The sequence below is a fragment of the Schistocerca gregaria genome, chromosome 5 (assembly GCF_023897955.1).
Source record: "Schistocerca gregaria isolate iqSchGreg1 chromosome 5, iqSchGreg1.2, whole genome shotgun sequence".
Taxonomy (NCBI): Eukaryota; Metazoa; Arthropoda; class Insecta; order Orthoptera; family Acrididae; genus Schistocerca; species Schistocerca gregaria.
Genome location: NC_064924.1, coordinates 74,203,801 through 74,223,468, shown reverse-complemented (window position 1 = coordinate 74,223,468; position 19,668 = coordinate 74,203,801). Strand labels below are relative to the sequence as shown.

Here is a 19,668-nt window from a genome sequence, read left to right as displayed (position 1 = left end):
AAAAAAAAAAGGTGCTGTTGGCTCCCTCTCTCTTTTTAGATTGTACGTCACTACACCTGCCAGCCCTCTTTTCATACAAACTCTCAGGTGCGACAAAGATGCTTCCACAAGCATTTTAAACTACTGTAAAAAAAAAAAAAAAAAAAAAAAAAAAAAAAAAAAAAAAAAGGTGCTGTTGGCTCCCTCTCTTTTTTTAAATTTTACGTCACTACACCTGCCAGCCCTCTTTTCATAAAAACGCTCAGGTGCGACAAAGATGCTTCCACAAGCATTTTAAACTACTGTATTAAACGTAAGATGCGAAATTACAGTAATGAACTCAGTTTGAACAAGAGTGCGCGGAGGAAGAGTGCTAGGAACTCGTTGAAAATAACGAAACACTGCGAATCGACAGATGTGCTCTTGAAATGCGTCAGAGCCTACTGTTTAGTAGGAGCGCTAAATTCCAAAAACTAACTACATTAAAAAAAAACCTGTTCCCGTCCGACCACCGAAGATAAGCAACAACGTTAGTATTTGGACCGGCGACCGCCTGGGAACTATGGCTGTCTTCATTTCTTGCTTTCTTGTCGCTACCCCTGCCAGCCCTTTTTTCATGCTACCTTTCTCATGTGACAAAGATGCTTCCATACTGATTTTAAACTATCGTAAGATACGATATTAAGGAACTCAGTTTGAAAAGAGTGCGCCAAGGAAGACTTCCAAAGAGTCTCTGGAAATAACAAAACAGTATGAAGTGACAGAAATGTTGTGAAATACGTCAGGGCATATTGTTTTGTAGCAGTGCACAACGGCAAATTTGTAAACAAAAATTTACCTTTCGTCGCTACAAGAGATGGATGCTTTGTCGAACAGCCTGTGTCTAGTGTGCATGTTTTCGCACCTTTCCACGGCACGGCGCAGCACAGAGTTGCTCTGGTAGCTCCGAACGGCCGCACACGGCGCCTCGGACACGCCGGTTCGGCCCGCGCCCATCTCGCAGATGTTTCTCGTGCTTGTGCTGTCATATGGACCGCGACCCGAGCGGCAGCGAGCGGCAGTCGAGCAAAGTCGGGACAAGTCGGGACGGAAGGGGACAGCCGAGAATGCACCGTGCGAATTACGCAAATATCTGGAAGCGCGACGCGTGTCAGGCAGGTGAGAACGCTTCCCTCGGTCCAGCAGGACACTGCCACACCCCGCGCAGTCCCCCCGCCGCCGGCCGCGCCCAAGCCCTGCGCCGGATAACAATAATAAGGTGCGTCTCCCGCGAGTGTCGGAGGCCGCACGAATCAAACGAATGACAGCCGGTGCAACGAGCAGCTGTGTTGTGCGTGTGGCCCACGTGGCGGCGCGCCTCACTGCGCGTCGCCTTCGAGGTGGAAGGACGTGCTTTGCGTCAAATGCGCCACCGAAAACGGCGATTGCGTGTGTTGGGAGGAGAGGCGAAGCCTTCTTCTGCCGTGCGGCTACAGTATAACGACGCCAACGGCCATACCATGTTGAATACACCGGTTCTCGTCCGATCACCGAAGTTAAGCAACATCGGGCCCGGTTAGTACTTGGATGGGTGACCGCCTGGGAACCCCGGGTGCTGTTGGCTCCCTCTCTTTTTTTAAATTTTACGTCACTACACCTGCCAGCCCTCTTTTCATAAAAACGCTCAGGTGCGACAAAGATGCTTCCACAAGCATTTTAAACTACTGTATTAAACGTAAGATGCGAAATTACAGTAATGAACTCAGTTTGAACAAGAGTGCGCGGAGGAAGAGTGCTAGGAACTCGTTGAAAATAACGAAACACTGCGAATCGACAGATGTGCTCTTGAAATGCGTCAGAGCCTACTGTTTAGTAGGAGCGCTAAATTCCAAAAACTAACTACATTAAAAAAAAACCTGTTCCCGTCCGACCACCGAAGATAAGCAACAACGTTAGTATTTGGACCGGCGACCGCCTGGGAACTATGGCTGTCTTCATTTCTTGCTTTCTTGTCGCTACCCCTGCCAGCCCTTTTTTCATGCTACCTTTCTCATGTGACAAAGATGCTTCCATACTGATTTTAAACTATCGTAAGATACGATATTAAGGAACTCAGTTTGAAAAGAGTGCGCCAAGGAAGACTTCCAAAGAGTCTCTGGAAATAACAAAACAGTATGAAGTGACAGAAATGTTGTGAAATACGTCAGGGCATATTGTTTTGTAGCAGTGCACAACGGCAAATTTGTAAACAAAAATTTACCTTTCGTCGCTACAAGAGATGGATGCTTTGTCGAACAGCCTGTGTCTAGTGTGCATGTTTTCGCACCTTTCCACGGCACGGCGCAGCACAGAGTTGCTCTGGTAGCTCCGAACGGCCGCACACGGCGCCTCGGACACGCCGGTTCGGCCCGCGCCCATCTCGCAGATGTTTCTCGTGCTTGTGCTGTCATATGGACCGCGACCCGAGCGGCAGCGAGCGGCAGTCGAGCAAAGTCGGGACAAGTCGGGACGGAAGGGGACAGCCGAGAATGCACCGTGCGAATTACGCAAATATCTGGAAGCGCGACGCGTGTCAGGCAGGTGAGAACGCTTCCCTCGGTCCAGCAGGACACTGCCACACCCCGCGCAGTCCCCCCGCCGCCGGCCGCGCCCAAGCCCTGCGCCGGATAACAATAATAAGGTGCGTCTCCCGCGAGTGTCGGAGGCCGCACGAATCAAACGAATGACAGCCGGTGCAACGAGCAGCTGTGTTGTGCGTGTGGCCCACGTGGCGGCGCGCCTCACTGCGCGTCGCCTTCGAGGTGGAAGGACGTGCTTTGCGTCAAATGCGCCACCGAAAACGGCGATTGCGTGTGTTGGGAGGAGAGGCGAAGCCTTCTTCTGCCGTGCGGCTACAGTATAACGACGCCAACGGCCATACCATGTTGAATACACCGGTTCTCGTCCGATCACCGAAGTTAAGCAACATCGGGCCCGGTTAGTACTTGGATGGGTGACCGCCTGGGAACCCCGGGTGCTGTTGGCTCCCTCTCTTTTTTTAAATTTTACGTCACTACACCTGCCAGCCCTCTTTTCATAAAAACGCTCAGGTGCGACAAAGATGCTTCCACAAGCATTTTAAACTACTGTATTAAACGTAAGATGCGAAATTACAGTAATGAACTCAGTTTGAACAAGAGTGCGCGGAGGAAGAGTGCTAGGAACTCGTTGAAAATAACGAAACACTGCGAATCGACAGATGTGCTCTTGAAATGCGTCAGAGCCTACTGTTTAGTAGGAGCGCTAAATTCCAAAAACTAACTACATTAAAAAAAAACCTGTTCCCGTCCGACCACCGAAGATAAGCAACAACGTTAGTATTTGGACCGGCGACCGCCTGGGAACTATGGCTGTCTTCATTTCTTGCTTTCTTGTCGCTACCCCTGCCAGCCCTTTTTTCATGCTACCTTTCTCATGTGACAAAGATGCTTCCATACTGATTTTAAACTATCGTAAGATACGATATTAAGGAACTCAGTTTGAAAAGAGTGCGCCAAGGAAGACTTCCAAAGAGTCTCTGGAAATAACAAAACAGTATGAAGTGACAGAAATGTTGTGAAATACGTCAGGGCATATTGTTTTGTAGCAGTGCACAACGGCAAATTTGTAAACAAAAATTTGCAAATTTGTAAACAAAAATTTACCTTTCGTCGCTACAAGAGATGGATACTTTGTCGAAAAGCCTGTGTCTTGTGTGCATGTTTTCGCACCTTTCCGCGGCACGGCGCGGCACAGAGCTGCTCTGGTAGCTCCGAACGGCCGCACACGTCGCCTCGGACACGCCGGTTCGGCCCGCGCAAATCTCGCAGATGTTCCTCGTGCTTGTGCTGTCATATGGACCGCGACCCGAGCGGCAGCGAGCGGCAGTCGAGCAAAGTCGGGACAAGTCGGGACGGAAGGTGACAGCCGATTATGCACCGTATCGAATTACGCAAATATCTAGAAGCGCGACGCGTGTCAGGCAGGTGAGAACGCTTCTCTCGGTCCAGCAGGACACCGCCACACCCCGCGCACTCCACCCGCCGCCCGGCCGCGCGCAATCCCTGCGACGGACAACAATAACAAGGTGCGTCTCCCGCGAGTGTCGGAGGCCGCACGAACCAAACGAATGACAGGAGGTGCAACGAGCAGCTGTGTTGTGCGTCTGACCCACGTGGCGGCGCGCAGCGCTGCGCGTCGCCTTCGAGGTGGAAGGACGTGCTTTGCGTCAAATGTGCCACCGAAAATGGCGATTGCGTGTATTGGGAGGAGAGGCGAAGCCTTCTTGTGCCGTGCGGCTACAGTATAAGGACGCCAACGGCCATACCATGTTGAATGCACCGGTTCTCGTCCGATCACCGAAGTTAAGCAACATCGGGCCCGGTTAGTACTTGGATGGGTAACCGCCTGGGAACACCGGGTGCTGTTGGCTCCCTCTCTTCTTTTAAATTTTATGTCACTACACCTGCCAGCCCTCTTTTCATACAAACTGTCAGGTGCGACAAAGATGCTTCCACAAGCATTTTAAACTACTGTATTAAACGTAAGATGCGAAATTACAGTAATGAACTCAGTTTGTACAAGAATGCGCGGAGGAAGAGTGCTAGGAACTCGTTGAAAATAACGAAACACTGCGAATCGACAGATGTGCTCTTGAAATGCGTCAGAGCCTACTGTTTTGTAGGAGCGCTAAATTCCAAAAAGTAACTACATTAAAAAAAAACCTGTTCCCGTCCGACCACCGAAGATAAGCAACAGTGTTTATATTCGGATCGGCGACCGCCTGGGAACTCTGGCTGTCTTCATTTCTTGCTTTCTTGTCGCTACCCCTGACAGCCGTTTTTTCATGCTACCTTTCTCATGTGACAAAGATGCTTCCATACTGATTTTAAACTATCGTAAGGTACGATATTAAGGAACTCAGTTTGAAAAGAGTGCGCCAAGGAAGACTTCCAAAGAGTCTCTGGAAATAACAAAACAGTATGAAGTGACAGAAATGTTGTGAAATACGTCAGGGCATATTGTTTTGTAGCAGTGCACAACGGCAAATTTGTAAACAAAAATTTACCTTTCGTCGCTACAAGAGATGGATACTTTGTCGAAAAGCCTGTGTCTTGTGTGCATGTTTTCGCACCTTTCCGCGGCACGGCGCGGCACAGAGCTGCTCTGGTAGCTCCGAACGGCCGCACACGTCGCCTCGGACACGCCGGTTCGGCCCGCGCAAATCTCGCAGATGTTCCTCGTGCTTGTGCTGTCATATGGACCGCGACCCGAGCGGCAGCGAGCGGCAGTCGAGCAAAGTCGGGACAAGTCGGGACGGAAGGTGACAGCCGATTATGCACCGTATCGAATTACGCAAATATCTAGAAGCGCGACGCGTGTCAGGCAGGTGAGAACGCTTCTCTCGGTCCAGCAGGACACCGCCACACCCCGCGCACTCCACCCGCCGCCCGGCCGCGCGCAATCCCTGCGACGGACAACAATAACAAGGTGCGTCTCCCGCGAGTGTCGGAGGCCGCACGAACCAAACGAATGACAGGAGGTGCAACGAGCAGCTGTGTTGTGCGTCTGACCCACGTGGCGGCGCGCAGCACTGCGCGTCGCCTTCGAGGTGGAAGGACGTGCTTTGCGTCAAATGTGCCACCGAAAATGGCGATTGCGTGTATTGGGAGGAGAGGCGAAGCCTTCTTGTGCCGTGCGGCTACAGTATAAGGACGCCAACGGCCATACCATGTTGAATGCACCGGTTCTCGTCCGATCACCGAAGTTAAGCAACATCGGGCCCGGTTAGTACTTGGATGGGTGACCGCCTGGGAACACCGGGTGCTGTTGGCTCCCTCTCTTCTTTTAAATTTTATGTCACTACACCTGCCAGCCCTCTTTTCATACAAACTGTCAGGTGCGACAAAGATGCTTCCACAAGCATTTTAAACTACTGTATTAAACGTAAGATGCGAAATTACAGTAATGAACTCAGTTTGTACAAGAATGCGCGGAGGAAGAGTGCTAGGAACTCGTTGAAAATAACGAAACACTGCGAATCGACAGATGTGCTCTTGAAATGCGTCAGAGCCTACTGTTTTGTAGGAGCGCTAAATTCCAAAAAGTAACTACATTAAAAAAAACCTGTTCCCGTCCGACCACCGAAGATAAGCAACAGTGTTTATATTCGGATCGGCGACCGCCTGGGAACTCTGGCTGTCTTCATTTCTTGCTTTCTTGTCGCTACCCCTGACAGCCGTTTTTTCATGCTACCTTTCTCATGTGACAAAGATGCTTCCATACTGATTTTAAACTATCGTAAGGTACGATATTAAGGAACTCAGTTTGAAAAGAGTGCGCCAAGGAAGACTTCCAAAGAGTCTCTGGAAATAACAAAACAGTATGAAGTGACAGAAATGTTGTGAAATACGTCAGGGCATATTGTTTTGTAGCAGTGCACAACGGCAAATTTGTAAACAAAAATTTACCTTTCGTCGCTACAAGAGATGGATACTTTGTCGAAAAGCCTGTGTCTTGTGTGCATGTTTTCGCACCTTTCCGCGGCACGGCGCGGCACAGAGCTGCTCTGGTAGCTCCGAACGGCCGCACACGTCGCCTCGGACACGCCGGTTCGGCCCGCGCAAATCTCGCAGATGTTCCTCGTGCTTGTGCTGTCATATGGACCGCGACCCGAGCGGCAGCGAGCGGCAGTCGAGCAAAGTCGGGACAAGTCGGGACGGAAGGTGACAGCCGATTATGCACCGTATCGAATTACGCAAATATCTAGAAGCGCGACGCGTGTCAGGCAGGTGAGAACGCTTCTCTCGGTCCAGCAGGACACCGCCACACCCCGCGCACTCCACCCGCCGCCCGGCCGCGCGCAATCCCTGCGACGGACAACAATAACAAGGTGCGTCTCCCGCGAGTGTCGGAGGCCGCACGAACCAAACGAATGACAGGAGGTGCAACGAGCAGCTGTGTTGTGCGTCTGACCCACGTGGCGGCGCGCAGCACTGCGCGTCGCCTTCGAGGTGGAAGGACGTGCTTTGCGTCAAATGTGCCACCGAAAATGGCGATTGCGTGTATTGGGAGGAGAGGCGAAGCCTTCTTGTGCCGTGCGGCTACAGTATAAGGACGCCAACGGCCATACCATGTTGAATGCACCGGTTCTCGTCCGATCACCGAAGTTAAGCAACATCGGGCCCGGTTAGTACTTGGATGGGTGACCGCCTGGGAACACCGGGTGCTGTTGGCTCCCTCTCTTCTTTTAAATTTTATGTCACTACACCTGCCAGCCCTCTTTTCATACAAACTGTCAGGTGCGACAAAGATGCTTCCACAAGCATTTTAAACTACTGTATTAAACGTAAGATGCGAAATTACAGTAATGAACTCAGTTTGTACAAGAATGCGCGGAGGAAGAGTGCTAGGAACTCGTTGAAAATAACGAAACACTGCGAATCGACAGATGTGCTCTTGAAATGCGTCAGAGCCTACTGTTTTGTAGGAGCGCTAAATTCCAAAAAGTAACTACATTAAAAAAAACCTGTTCCCGTCCGACCACCGAAGATAAGCAACAGTGTTTATATTCGGATCGGCGACCGCCTGGGAACTCTGGCTGTCTTCATTTCTTGCTTTCTTGTCGCTACCCCTGACAGCCGTTTTTTCATGCTACCTTTCTCATGTGACAAAGATGCTTCCATACTGATTTTAAACTATCGTAAGGTACGATATTAAGGAACTCAGTTTGAAAAGAGTGCGCCAAGGAAGACTTCCAAAGAGTCTCTGGAAATAACAAAACAGTATGAAGTGACAGAAATGTTGTGAAATACGTCAGGGCATATTGTTTTGTAGCAGTGCACAACGGCAAATTTGTAAACAAAAATTTACCTTTCGTCGCTACAAGAGATGGATACTTTGTCGAAAAGCCTGTGTCTTGTGTGCATGTTTTCGCACCTTTCCGCGGCACGGCGCGGCACAGAGCTGCTCTGGTAGCTCCGAACGGCCGCACACGTCGCCTCGGACACGCCGGTTCGGCCCGCGCAAATCTCGCAGATGTTCCTCGTGCTTGTGCTGTCATATGGACCGCGACCCGAGCGGCAGCGAGCGGCAGTCGAGCAAAGTCGGGACAAGTCGGGACGGAAGGTGACAGCCGATTATGCACCGTATCGAATTACGCAAATATCTAGAAGCGCGACGCGTGTCAGGCAGGTGAGAACGCTTCTCTCGGTCCAGCAGGACACCGCCACACCCCGCGCACTCCACCCGCCGCCCGGCCGCGCGCAATCCCTGCGACGGACAACAATAACAAGGTGCGTCTCCCGCGAGTGTCGGAGGCCGCACGAACCAAACGAATGACAGGAGGTGCAACGAGCAGCTGTGTTGTGCGTCTGACCCACGTGGCGGCGCGCAGCACTGCGCGTCGCCTTCGAGGTGGAAGGACGTGCTTTGCGTCAAATGTGCCACCGAAAATGGCGATTGCGTGTATTGGGAGGAGAGGCGAAGCCTTCTTGTGCCGTGCGGCTACAGTATAAGGACGCCAACGGCCATACCATGTTGAATGCACCGGTTCTCGTCCGATCACCGAAGTTAAGCAACATCGGGCCCGGTTAGTACTTGGATGGGTGACCGCCTGGGAACACCGGGTGCTGTTGGCTCCCTCTCTTCTTTTAAATTTTATGTCACTACACCTGCCAGCCCTCTTTTCATACAAACTGTCAGGTGCGACAAAGATGCTTCCACAAGCATTTTAAACTACTGTATTAAACGTAAGATGCGAAATTACAGTAATGAACTCAGTTTGTACAAGAATGCGCGGAGGAAGAGTGCTAGGAACTCGTTGAAAATAACGAAACACTGCGAATCGACAGATGTGCTCTTGAAATGCGTCAGAGCCTACTATTTTGTAGGAGCGCTAAATTCCAAAAAGTAACTACATTAAAAAAAACCTGTTCCCGTCCGACCACCGAAGATAAGCAACAGTGTTTATATTCGGATCGGCGACCGCCTGGGAACTCTGGCTGTCTTCATTTCTTGCTTTCTTGTCGCTACCCCTGACAGCCGTTTTTTCATGCTACCTTTGTCATGTGACAAAGATGCTTCCATACTGATTTTAAACTATCGTAAGGTACGATATTAAGCAACTCAGTTTGAAAAGAGTGCGCCAAGGAAGACTTCCAAAGAGTCTCTGGAAATAACAAAACAGTATGAAGTGACAGAAATGTTGTGAAATACGTCAGGGCATATTGTTTTGTAGCAGTGCACAACGGCAAATTTGTAAACAAAAATTTACCTTTCGTCGCTACAAGAGATGGATACTTTGTCGAAAAGCCTGTGTCTTGTGTGCATGTTTTCGCACCTTTCCGCGGCACGGCGCGGCACAGAGCTGCTCTGGTAGCTCCGAACGGCCGCACACGTCGCCTCGGACACGCCGGTTCGGCCCGCGCAAATCTCGCAGATGTTCCTCGTGCTTGTGCTGTCATATGGACCGCGACCCGAGCGGCAGCGAGCGGCAGTCGAGCAAAGTCGGGACAAGTCGGGACGGAAGGTGACAGCCGATTATGCACCGTATCGAATTACGCAAATATCTAGAAGCGCGACGCGTGTCAGGCAGGTGAGAACGCTTCTCTCGGTCCAGCAGGACACCGCCACACCCCGCGCACTCCACCCGCCGCCCGGCCGCGCGCAATCCCTGCGACGGACAACAATAACAAGGTGCGTCTCCCGCGAGTGTCGGAGGCCGCACGAACCAAACGAATGACAGGAGGTGCAACGAGCAGCTGTGTTGTGCGTCTGACCCACGTGGCGGCGCGCAGCACTGCGCGTCGCCTTCGAGGTGGAAGGACGTGCTTTGCGTCAAATGTGCCACCGAAAATGGCGATTGCGTGTATTGGGAGGAGAGGCGAAGCCTTCTTGTGCCGTGCGGCTACAGTATAAGGACGCCAACGGCCATACCATGTTGAATGCACCGGTTCTCGTCCGATCACCGAAGTTAAGCAACATCGGGCCCGGTTAGTACTTGGATGGGTGACCGCCTGGGAACACCGGGTGCTGTTGGCTCCCTCTCTTCTTTTAAATTTTATGTCACTACACCTGCCAGCCCTCTTTTCATACAAACTGTCAGGTGCGACAAAGATGCTTCCACAAGCATTTTAAACTACTGTATTAAACGTAAGATGCGAAATTACAGTAATGAACTCAGTTTGTACAAGAATGCGCGGAGGAAGAGTGCTAGGAACTCGTTGAAAATAACGAAACACTGCGAATCGACAGATGTGCTCTTGAAATGCGTCAGAGCCTACTATTTTGTAGGAGCGCTAAATTCCAAAAAGTAACTACATTAAAAAAAACCTGTTCCCGTCCGACCACCGAAGATAAGCAACAGTGTTTATATTCGGATCGGCGACCGCCTGGGAACTCTGGCTGTCTTCATTTCTTGCTTTCTTGTCGCTACCCCTGACAGCCGTTTTTTCATGCTACCTTTCTCATGTGACAAAGATGCTTCCATACTGATTTTAAACTATCGTAAGGTACGATATTAAGCAACTCAGTTTGAAAAGAGTGCGCCAAGGAAGACTTCCAAAGAGTCTCTGGAAATAACAAAACAGTATGAAGTGACAGAAATGTTGTGAAATACGTCAGGGCATATTGTTTTGTAGCAGTGCACAACGGCAAATTTGTAAACAAAAATTTACCTTTCGTCGCTACAAGAGATGGATACTTTGTCGAAAAGCCTGTGTCTTGTGTGCATGTTTTCGCACCTTTCCGCGGCACGGCGCGGCACAGAGCTGCTCTGGTAGCTCCGAACGGCCGCACACGTCGCCTCGGACACGCCGGTTCGGCCCGCGCAAATCTCGCAGATGTTCCTCGTGCTTGTGCTGTCATATGGACCGCGACCCGAGCGGCAGCGAGCGGCAGTCGAGCAAAGTCGGGACAAGTCGGGACGGAAGGTGACAGCCGATTATGCACCGTATCGAATTACGCAAATATCTAGAAGCGCGACGCGTGTCAGGCAGGTGAGAACGCTTCTCTCGGTCCAGCAGGACACCGCCACACCCCGCGCACTCCACCCGCCGCCCGGCCGCGCGCAATCCCTGCGACGGACAACAATAACAAGGTGCGTCTCCCGCGAGTGTCGGAGGCCGCACGAACCAAACGAATGACAGGAGGTGCAACGAGCAGCTGTGTTGTGCGTCTGACCCACGTGGCGGCGCGCAGCACTGCGCGTCGCCTTCGAGGTGGAAGGACGTGCTTTGCGTCAAATGTGCCACCGAAAATGGCGATTGCGTGTATTGGGAGGAGAGGCGAAGCCTTCTTGTGCCGTGCGGCTACAGTATAAGGACGCCAACGGCCATACCATGTTGAATGCACCGGTTCTCGTCCGATCACCGAAGTTAAGCAACATCGGGCCCGGTTAGTACTTGGATGGGTGACCGCCTGGGAACACCGGGTGCTGTTGGCTCCCTCTCTTCTTTTAAATTTTATGTCACTACACCTGCCAGCCCTCTTTTCATACAAACTGTCAGGTGCGACAAAGATGCTTCCACAAGCATTTTAAACTACTGTATTAAACGTAAGATGCGAAATTACAGTAATGAACTCAGTTTGTACAAGAATGCGCGGAGGAAGAGTGCTAGGAACTCGTTGAAAATAACGAAACACTGCGAATCGACAGATGTGCTCTTGAAATGCGTCAGAGCCTACTATTTTGTAGGAGCGCTAAATTCCAAAAAGTAACTACATTAAAAAAAACCTGTTCCCGTCCGACCACCGAAGATAAGCAACAGTGTTTATATTCGGATCGGCGACCGCCTGGGAACTCTGGCTGTCTTCATTTCTTGCTTTCTTGTCGCTACCCCTGACAGCCGTTTTTTCATGCTACCTTTCTCATGTGACAAAGATGCTTCCATACTGATTTTAAACTATCGTAAGGTACGATATTAAGCAACTCAGTTTGAAAAGAGTGCGCCAAGGAAGACTTCCAAAGAGTCTCTGGAAATAACAAAACAGTATGAAGTGACAGAAATGTTGTGAAATACGTCAGGGCATATTGTTTTGTAGCAGTGCACAACGGCAAATTTGTAAACAAAAATTTACCTTTCGTCGCTACAAGAGATGGATACTTTGTCGAAAAGCCTGTGTCTTGTGTGCATGTTTTCGCACCTTTCCGCGGCACGGCGCGGCACAGAGCTGCTCTGGTAGCTCCGAACGGCCGCACACGTCGCCTCGGACACGCCGGTTCGGCCCGCGCAAATCTCGCAGATGTTCCTCGTGCTTGTGCTGTCATATGGACCGCGACCCGAGCGGCAGCGAGCGGCAGTCGAGCAAAGTCGGGACAAGTCGGGACGGAAGGTGACAGCCGATTATGCACCGTATCGAATTACGCAAATATCTAGAAGCGCGACGCGTGTCAGGCAGGTGAGAACGCTTCTCTCGGTCCAGCAGGACACCGCCACACCCCGCGCACTCCACCCGCCGCCCGGCCGCGCGCAATCCCTGCGACGGACAACAATAACAAGGTGCGTCTCCCGCGAGTGTCGGAGGCCGCACGAACCAAACGAATGACAGGAGGTGCAACGAGCAGCTGTGTTGTGCGTCTGACCCACGTGGCGGCGCGCAGCACTGCGCGTCGCCTTCGAGGTGGAAGGACGTGCTTTGCGTCAAATGTGCCACCGAAAATGGCGATTGCGTGTATTGGGAGGAGAGGCGAAGCCTTCTTGTGCCGTGCGGCTACAGTATAAGGACGCCAACGGCCATACCATGTTGAATGCACCGGTTCTCGTCCGATCACCGAAGTTAAGCAACATCGGGCCCGGTTAGTACTTGGATGGGTGACCGCCTGGGAACACCGGGTGCTGTTGGCTCCCTCTCTTCTTTTAAATTTTATGTCACTACACCTGCCAGCCCTCTTTTCATACAAACTGTCAGGTGCGACAAAGATGCTTCCACAAGCATTTTAAACTACTGTATTAAACGTAAGATGCGAAATTACAGTAATGAACTCAGTTTGTACAAGAATGCGCGGAGGAAGAGTGCTAGGAACTCGTTGAAAATAACGAAACACTGCGAATCGACAGATGTGCTCTTGAAATGCGTCAGAGCCTACTGTTTTGTAGGAGCGCTAAATTCCAAAAAGTAACTACATTAAAAAAAAACCTGTTCCCGTCCGACCACCGAAGATAAGCAACAGTGTTTATATTCGGATCGGCGACCGCCTGGGAACTCTGGCTGTCTTCATTTCTTGCTTTCTTGTCGCTACCCCTGACAGCCGTTTTTTCATGCTACCTTTCTCATGTGACAAAGATGCTTCCATACTGATTTTAAACTATGGTAAGGTACGATATTAAGGAACTCAGTTTGAAAAGAGTGCGCCAAGGAAGACTTCCAAAGAGTCTCTGGAAATAACAAAACAGTATGAAGTGACAGAAATGTTGTGAAATACGTCAGGGCATATTGTTTTGTAGCAGTGCACAACGGCAAATTTGTAAACAAAAATTTAACTTTCGTCGCTACAAGAGATGGATACTTTGTCGAAAAGCCTGTGTCTTGTGCGCATGTTTTCGCACCTTTCCGCGGCACGGCGCGGCACAGAGCTGCTCTGGTAGCTCCGAACGGCCGCACACGTCGCCTCGGACACGCCGGTTCGGCCCGCGCAAATCTCGCAGATGTTCCTCGTGCTTGTGCTGTCATATGGACCGCGACCCGAGCGGCAGCGAGCGGCAGTCGAGCAAAGTCGGGACAAGTCGGGACGGAAGGTGACAGCCGATTATGCACCGTATCGAATTACGCAAATATCTAGAAGCGCGACGCGTGTCAGGCAGGTGAGAACGCTTCTCTCGGTCCAGCAGGACACCGCCACACCCCGCGCACTCCACCCGCCGCCCGGCCGCGCGCAATCCCTGCGACGGACAACAATAACAAGGTGCGTCTCCCGCGAGTGTCGGAGGCCGCACGAACCAAACGAATGACAGGAGGTGCAACGAGCAGCTGTGTTGTGCGTCTGACCCACGTGGCGGCGCGCAGCACTGCGCGTCGCCTTCGAGGTGGAAGGACGTGCTTTGCGTCAAATGTGCCACCGAAAATGGCGATTGCGTGTATTGGGAGGAGAGGCGAAGCCTTCTTGTGCCGTGCGGCTACAGTATAAGGACGCCAACGGCCATACCATGTTGAATGCACCGGTTCTCGTCCGATCACCGAAGTTAAGCAACATCGGGCCCGGTTAGTACTTGGATGGGTGACCGCCTGGGAACACCGGGTGCTGTTGGCTCCCTCTCTTCTTTTAAATTTTATGTCACTACACCTGCCAGCCCTCTTTTCATACATACTGTCAGGTGCGACAAAGATGCTTCCACAAGCATTTTAAACTACTGTATTAAACGTAAGATGCGAAATTACAGTAATGAACTCAGTTTGTACAAGAATGCGCGGAGGAAGAGTGCTAGGAACTCGTTGAAAATAACGAAACACTGCGAATCGACAGATGTGCTCTTGAAATGCGTCAGAGCCTACTGTTTTGTAGGAGCGCTAAATTCCAAAAAGTAACTACATTAAAAAAAACCTGTTCCCGTCCGACCACCGAAGATAAGCAACAGTGTTTATATTCGGATCGGCGACCGCCTGGGAACTCTGGCTGTCTTCATTTCTTGCTTTCTTGTCGCTACCCCTGACAGCCGTTTTTTCATGCTACCTTTCTCATGTGACAAAGATGCTTCCATACTGATTTTAAACTATCGTAAGGTACGATATTAAGGAACTCAGTTTGAAAAGAGTGCGCCAAGGAAGACTTCCAAAGAGTCTCTGGAAATAACAAAACAGTATGAAGTGACAGAAATGTTGTGAAATACGTCAGGGCATATTGTTTTGTAGCAGTGCACAACGGCAAATTTGTAAACAAAAATTTACCTTTCGTCGCTACAAGAGATGGATACTTTGTCGAAAAGCCTGTGTCTTGTGTGCATGTTTTCGCACCTTTCCGCGGCACGGCGCGGCACAGAGCTGCTCTGGTAGCTCCGAACGGCCGCACACGTCGCCTCGGACACGCCGGTTCGGCCCGCGCAAATCTCGCAGATGTTCCTCGTGCTTGTGCTGTCATATGGACCGCGACCCGAGCGGCAGCGAGCGGCAGTCGAGCAAAGTCGGGACAAGTCGGGACGGAAGGTGACAGCCGATTATGCACCGTATCGAATTACGCAAATATCTAGAAGCGCGACGCGTGTCAGGCAGGTGAGAACGCTTCTCTCGGTCCAGCAGGACACCGCCACACCCCGCGCACTCCACCCGCCGCCCGGCCGCGCGCAATCCCTGCGACGGACAACAATAACAAGGTGCGTCTCCCGCGAGTGTCGGAGGCCGCACGAACCAAACGAATGACAGGAGGTGCAACGAGCAGCTGTGTTGTGCGTCTGACCCACGTGGCGGCGCGCAGCACTGCGCGTCGCCTTCGAGGTGGAAGGACGTGCTTTGCGTCAAATGTGCCACCGAAAATGGCGATTGCGTGTATTGGGAGGAGAGGCGAAGCATTCTTGTGCCGTGCGGCTACAGTATAAGGACGCCAACGGCCATACCATGTTGAATGCACCGGTTCTCGTCCGATCACCGAAGTTAAGCAACATCGGGCCCGGTTAGTACTTGGATGGGTGACCGCCTGGGAACACCGGGTGCTGTTGGCTCCCTCTCTTCTTTTAAATTTTATGTCACTACACCTGCCAGCCCTCTTTTCATACAAACTGTCAGGTGCGACAAAGATGCTTCCACAAGCATTTTAAACTACTGTATTAAACGTAAGATGCGAAATTACAGTAATGAACTCAGTTTGTACAAGAATGCGCGGAGGAAGAGTGCTAGGAACTCGTTGAAAATAACGAAACACTGCGAATCGACAGATGTGCTCTTGAAATGCGTCAGAGCCTACTGTTTTGTAGGAGCGCTAAATTCCAAAAAGTAACTACATTAAAAAAAACCTGTTCCCGTCCGACCACCGAAGATAAGCAACAGTGTTTATATTCGGATCGGCGACCGCCTGGGAACTCTGGCTGTCTTCATTTCTTGCTTTCTTGTCGCTACCCCTGACAGCCGTTTTTTCATGCTACCTTTCTCATGTGACAAAGATGCTTCCATACTGATTTTAAACTATCGTAAGGTACGATATTAAGCAACTCAGTTTGAAAAGAGTGCGCCAAGGAAGACTTCCAAAGAGTCTCTGGAAATAACAAAACAGTATGAAGTGACAGAAATGTTGTGAAATACGTCAGGGCATATTGTTTTGTAGCAGTGCACAACGGCAAATTTGTAAACAAAAATTTACCTTTCGTCGCTACAAGAGATGGATACTTTGTCGAAAAGCCTGTGTCTTGTGTGCATGTTTTCGCACCTTTCCGCGGCACGGCGCGGCACAGAGCTGCTCTGGTAGCTCCGAACGGCCGCACACGTCGCCTCGGACACGCCGGTTCGGCCCGCGCAAATCTCGCAGATGTTCCTCGTGCTTGTGCTGTCATATGGACCGCGACCCGAGCGGCAGCGAGCGGCAGTCGAGCAAAGTCGGGACAAGTCGGGACGGAAGGTGACAGCCGATTATGCACCGTATCGAATTACGCAAATATCTAGAAGCGCGACGCGTGTCAGGCAGGTGAGAACGCTTCTCTCGGTCCAGCAGGACACCGCCACACCCCGCGCACTCCACCCGCCGCCCGGCCGCGCGCAATCCCTGCGACGGACAACAATAACAAGGTGCGTCTCCCGCGAGTGTCGGAGGCCGCACGAACCAAACGAATGACAGGAGGTGCAACGAGCAGCTGTGTTGTGCGTCTGACCCACGTGGCGGCGCGCAGCACTGCGCGTCGCCTTCGAGGTGGAAGGACGTGCTTTGCGTCAAATGTGCCACCGAAAATGGCGATTGCGTGTATTGGGAGGAGAGGCGAAGCCTTCTTGTGCCGTGCGGCTACAGTATAAGGACGCCAACGGCCATACCATGTTGAATGCACCGGTTCTCGTCCGATCACCGAAGTTAAGCAACATCGGGCCCGGTTAGTACTTGGATGGGTGACCGCCTGGGAACACCGGGTGCTGTTGGCTCCCTCTCTTCTTTTAAATTTTATGTCACTACACCTGCCAGCCCTCTTTTCATACAAACTGTCAGGTGCGACAAAGATGCTTCCACAAGCATTTTAAACTACTGTATTAAACGTAAGATGCGAAATTACAGTAATGAACTCAGTTTGTACAAGAATGCGCGGAGGAAGAGTGCTAGGAACTCGTTGAAAATAACGAAACACTGCGAATCGACAGATGTGCTCTTGAAATGCGTCAGAGCCTACTGTTTTGTAGGAGCGCTAAATTCCAAAAAGTAACTACATTAAAAAAAAACCTGTTCCCGTCCGACCACCGAAGATAAGCAACAGTGTTTATATTCGGATCGGCGACCGCCTGGGAACTCTGGCTGTCTTCATTTCTTGCTTTCTTGTCGCTACCCCTGACAGCCGTTTTTTCATGCTACCTTTCTCATGTGACAAAGATGCTTCCATACTGATTTTAAACTATGGTAAGGTACGATATTAAGGAACTCAGTTTGAAAAGAGTGCGCCAAGGAAGACTTCCAAAGAGTCTCTGGAAATAACAAAACAGTATGAAGTGACAGAAATGTTGTGAAATACGTCAGGGCATATTGTTTTGTAGCAGTGCACAACGGCAAATTTGTAAACAAAAATTTAACTTTCGTCGCTACAAGAGATGGATACTTTGTCGAAAAGCCTGTGTCTTGTGCGCATGTTTTCGCACCTTTCCGCGGCACGGCGCGGCACAGAGCTGCTCTGGTAGCTCCGAACGGCCGCACACGTCGCCTCGGACACGCCGGTTCGGCCCGCGCAAATCTCGCAGATGTTCCTCGTGCTTGTGCTGTCATATGGACCGCGACCCGAGCGGCAGCGAGCGGCAGTCGAGCAAAGTCGGGACAAGTCGGGACGGAAGGTGACAGCCGATTATGCACCGTATCGAATTACGCAAATATCTAGAAGCGCGACGCGTGTCAGGCAGGTGAGAACGCTTCTCTCGGTCCAGCAGGACACCGCCACACCCCGCGCACTCCACCCGCCGCCCGGCCGCGCGCAATCCCTGCGACGGACAACAATAACAAGGTGCGTCTCCCGCGAGTGTCGGAGGCCGCACGAACCAAACGAATGACAGGAGGTGCAACGAGCAGCTGTGTTGTGCGTCTGACCCACGTGGCGGCGCGCAGCACTGCGCGTCGCCTTCGAGGTGGAAGGACGTGCTTTGCGTCAAATGTGCCACCGAAAATGGCGATTGCGTGTATTGGGAGGAGAGGCGAAGCCTTCTTGTGCCGTGCGGCTACAGTATAAGGACGCCAACGGCCATACCATGTTGAATGCACCGGTTCTCGTCCGATCACCGAAGTTAAGCAACATCGGGCCCGGTTAGTACTTGGATGGGTGACCGCCTGGGAACACCGGGTGCTGTTGGCTCCCTCTCTTCTTTTAAATTTTATGTCACTACACCTGCCAGCCCTCTTTTCATACATACTGTCAGGTGCGACAAAGATGCTTCCACAAGCATTTTAAACTACTGTATTAAACGTAAGATGCGAAATTACAGTAATGAACTCAGTTTGTACAAGAATGCGCGGAGGAAGAGTGCTAGGAACTCGTTGAAAATAACGAAACACTGCGAATCGACAGATGTGCTCTTGAAATGCGTCAGAGCCTACTGTTTTGTAGGAGCGCTAAATTCCAAAAAGTAACTACATTAAAAAAAACCTGTTCCCGTCCGACCACCGAAGATAAGCAACAGTGTTTATATTCGGATCGGCGACCGCCTGGGAACTCTGGCTGTCTTCATTTCTTGCTTTCTTGTCGCTACCCCTGACAGCCGTTTTTTCATGCTACCTTTCTCATGTGACAAAGATGCTTCCATACTGATTTTAAACTATCGTAAGGTACGATATTAAGGAACTCAGTTTGAAAAGAGTGCGCCAAGGAAGACTTCCAAAGAGTCTCTGGAAATAACAAAACAGTATGAAGTGACAGAAATGTTGTGAAATACGTCAGGGCATATTGTTTTGTAGCAGTGCACAACGGCAAATTTGTAAACAAAAATTTACCTTTCGTCGCTACAAGAGATGGATACTTTGTCGAAAAGCCTGTGTCTTGTGTGCATGTTTTCGCACCTTTCCGCGGCACGGCGCGGCACAGAGCTGCTCTGGTAGCTCCGAACGGCCGCACACGTCGCCTCGGACACGCCGGTTCGGCCCGCGCAAATCTCGCAGATGTTCCTCGTGCTTGTGCTGTCATATGGACCGCGACCCGAGCGGCAGCGAGCGGCAGTCGAGCAAAGTCGGGACAAGTCGGGACGGAAGGTGACAGCCGATTATGCACCGTATCGAATTACGCAAATATCTAGAAGCGCGACGCGTGTCAGGCAGGTGAGAACGCTTCTCTCGGTCCAGCAGGACACCGCCACACCCCGCGCACTCCACCCGCCGCCCGGCCGCGCGCAATCCCTGCGACGGACAACAATAACAAGGTGCGTCTCCCGCGAGTGTCGGAGGCCGCACGAACCAAACGAATGACAGGAGGTGCAACGAGCAGCTGTGTTGTGCGTCTGACCCACGTGGCGGCGCGCAGCACTGCGCGTCGCCTTCGAGGTGGAAGGACGTGCTTTGCGTCAAATGTGCCACCGAAAATGGCGATTGCGTGTATTGGG

General features: G+C 51.3%; 13 non-coding genes across 13 annotated transcripts; all 13 read left to right on the top strand.

Annotated features, from left to right (window-relative positions):
* Nucleotides 1-1,463: 1,463 nt before the first annotated feature.
* LOC126273752 (5S ribosomal RNA) lies at nt 1,464-1,582 on the top strand. Its single transcript, XR_007549594.1, has one exon. It is a non-coding gene; the product is annotated as a 5S ribosomal RNA (ribosomal RNA).
* Nucleotides 1,583-2,864: 1,282 nt separating this feature from the next.
* Nucleotides 2,865-2,983, top strand: LOC126273751 (5S ribosomal RNA). The gene has a single exon (XR_007549593.1). It is a non-coding gene; the product is annotated as a 5S ribosomal RNA (ribosomal RNA).
* Nucleotides 2,984-4,289: 1,306 nt separating this feature from the next.
* Nucleotides 4,290-4,408, top strand: LOC126273861 (5S ribosomal RNA). Its single transcript, XR_007549698.1, has one exon. It is a non-coding gene; the product is annotated as a 5S ribosomal RNA (ribosomal RNA).
* A 1,284-nt stretch (nt 4,409-5,692) lies between these two features.
* Nucleotides 5,693-5,811, top strand: LOC126274530 (5S ribosomal RNA). Its single transcript, XR_007550170.1, has one exon. It is a non-coding gene; the product is annotated as a 5S ribosomal RNA (ribosomal RNA).
* Nucleotides 5,812-7,094: 1,283 nt separating this feature from the next.
* On the top strand, nt 7,095-7,213 carry LOC126274518 (5S ribosomal RNA). Its single transcript, XR_007550169.1, has one exon. It is a non-coding gene; the product is annotated as a 5S ribosomal RNA (ribosomal RNA).
* A 1,283-nt stretch (nt 7,214-8,496) lies between these two features.
* LOC126274506 (5S ribosomal RNA) lies at nt 8,497-8,615 on the top strand. Its single transcript, XR_007550168.1, has one exon. It is a non-coding gene; the product is annotated as a 5S ribosomal RNA (ribosomal RNA).
* Nucleotides 8,616-9,898: 1,283 nt separating this feature from the next.
* LOC126274495 (5S ribosomal RNA) lies at nt 9,899-10,017 on the top strand. Its single transcript, XR_007550167.1, has one exon. It is a non-coding gene; the product is annotated as a 5S ribosomal RNA (ribosomal RNA).
* Nucleotides 10,018-11,300: 1,283 nt separating this feature from the next.
* Nucleotides 11,301-11,419, top strand: LOC126274484 (5S ribosomal RNA). Its single transcript, XR_007550166.1, has one exon. It is a non-coding gene; the product is annotated as a 5S ribosomal RNA (ribosomal RNA).
* A 1,283-nt stretch (nt 11,420-12,702) lies between these two features.
* LOC126274473 (5S ribosomal RNA) lies at nt 12,703-12,821 on the top strand. Its single transcript, XR_007550165.1, has one exon. It is a non-coding gene; the product is annotated as a 5S ribosomal RNA (ribosomal RNA).
* A 1,284-nt stretch (nt 12,822-14,105) lies between these two features.
* On the top strand, nt 14,106-14,224 carry LOC126274462 (5S ribosomal RNA). The gene has a single exon (XR_007550164.1). It is a non-coding gene; the product is annotated as a 5S ribosomal RNA (ribosomal RNA).
* Nucleotides 14,225-15,507: 1,283 nt separating this feature from the next.
* On the top strand, nt 15,508-15,626 carry LOC126274450 (5S ribosomal RNA). Its single transcript, XR_007550162.1, has one exon. It is a non-coding gene; the product is annotated as a 5S ribosomal RNA (ribosomal RNA).
* A 1,283-nt stretch (nt 15,627-16,909) lies between these two features.
* On the top strand, nt 16,910-17,028 carry LOC126274438 (5S ribosomal RNA). The gene has a single exon (XR_007550161.1). It is a non-coding gene; the product is annotated as a 5S ribosomal RNA (ribosomal RNA).
* A 1,284-nt stretch (nt 17,029-18,312) lies between these two features.
* On the top strand, nt 18,313-18,431 carry LOC126274427 (5S ribosomal RNA). The gene has a single exon (XR_007550160.1). It is a non-coding gene; the product is annotated as a 5S ribosomal RNA (ribosomal RNA).
* The last annotated feature ends 1,237 nt before the right edge of the window (nt 18,432-19,668 follow it).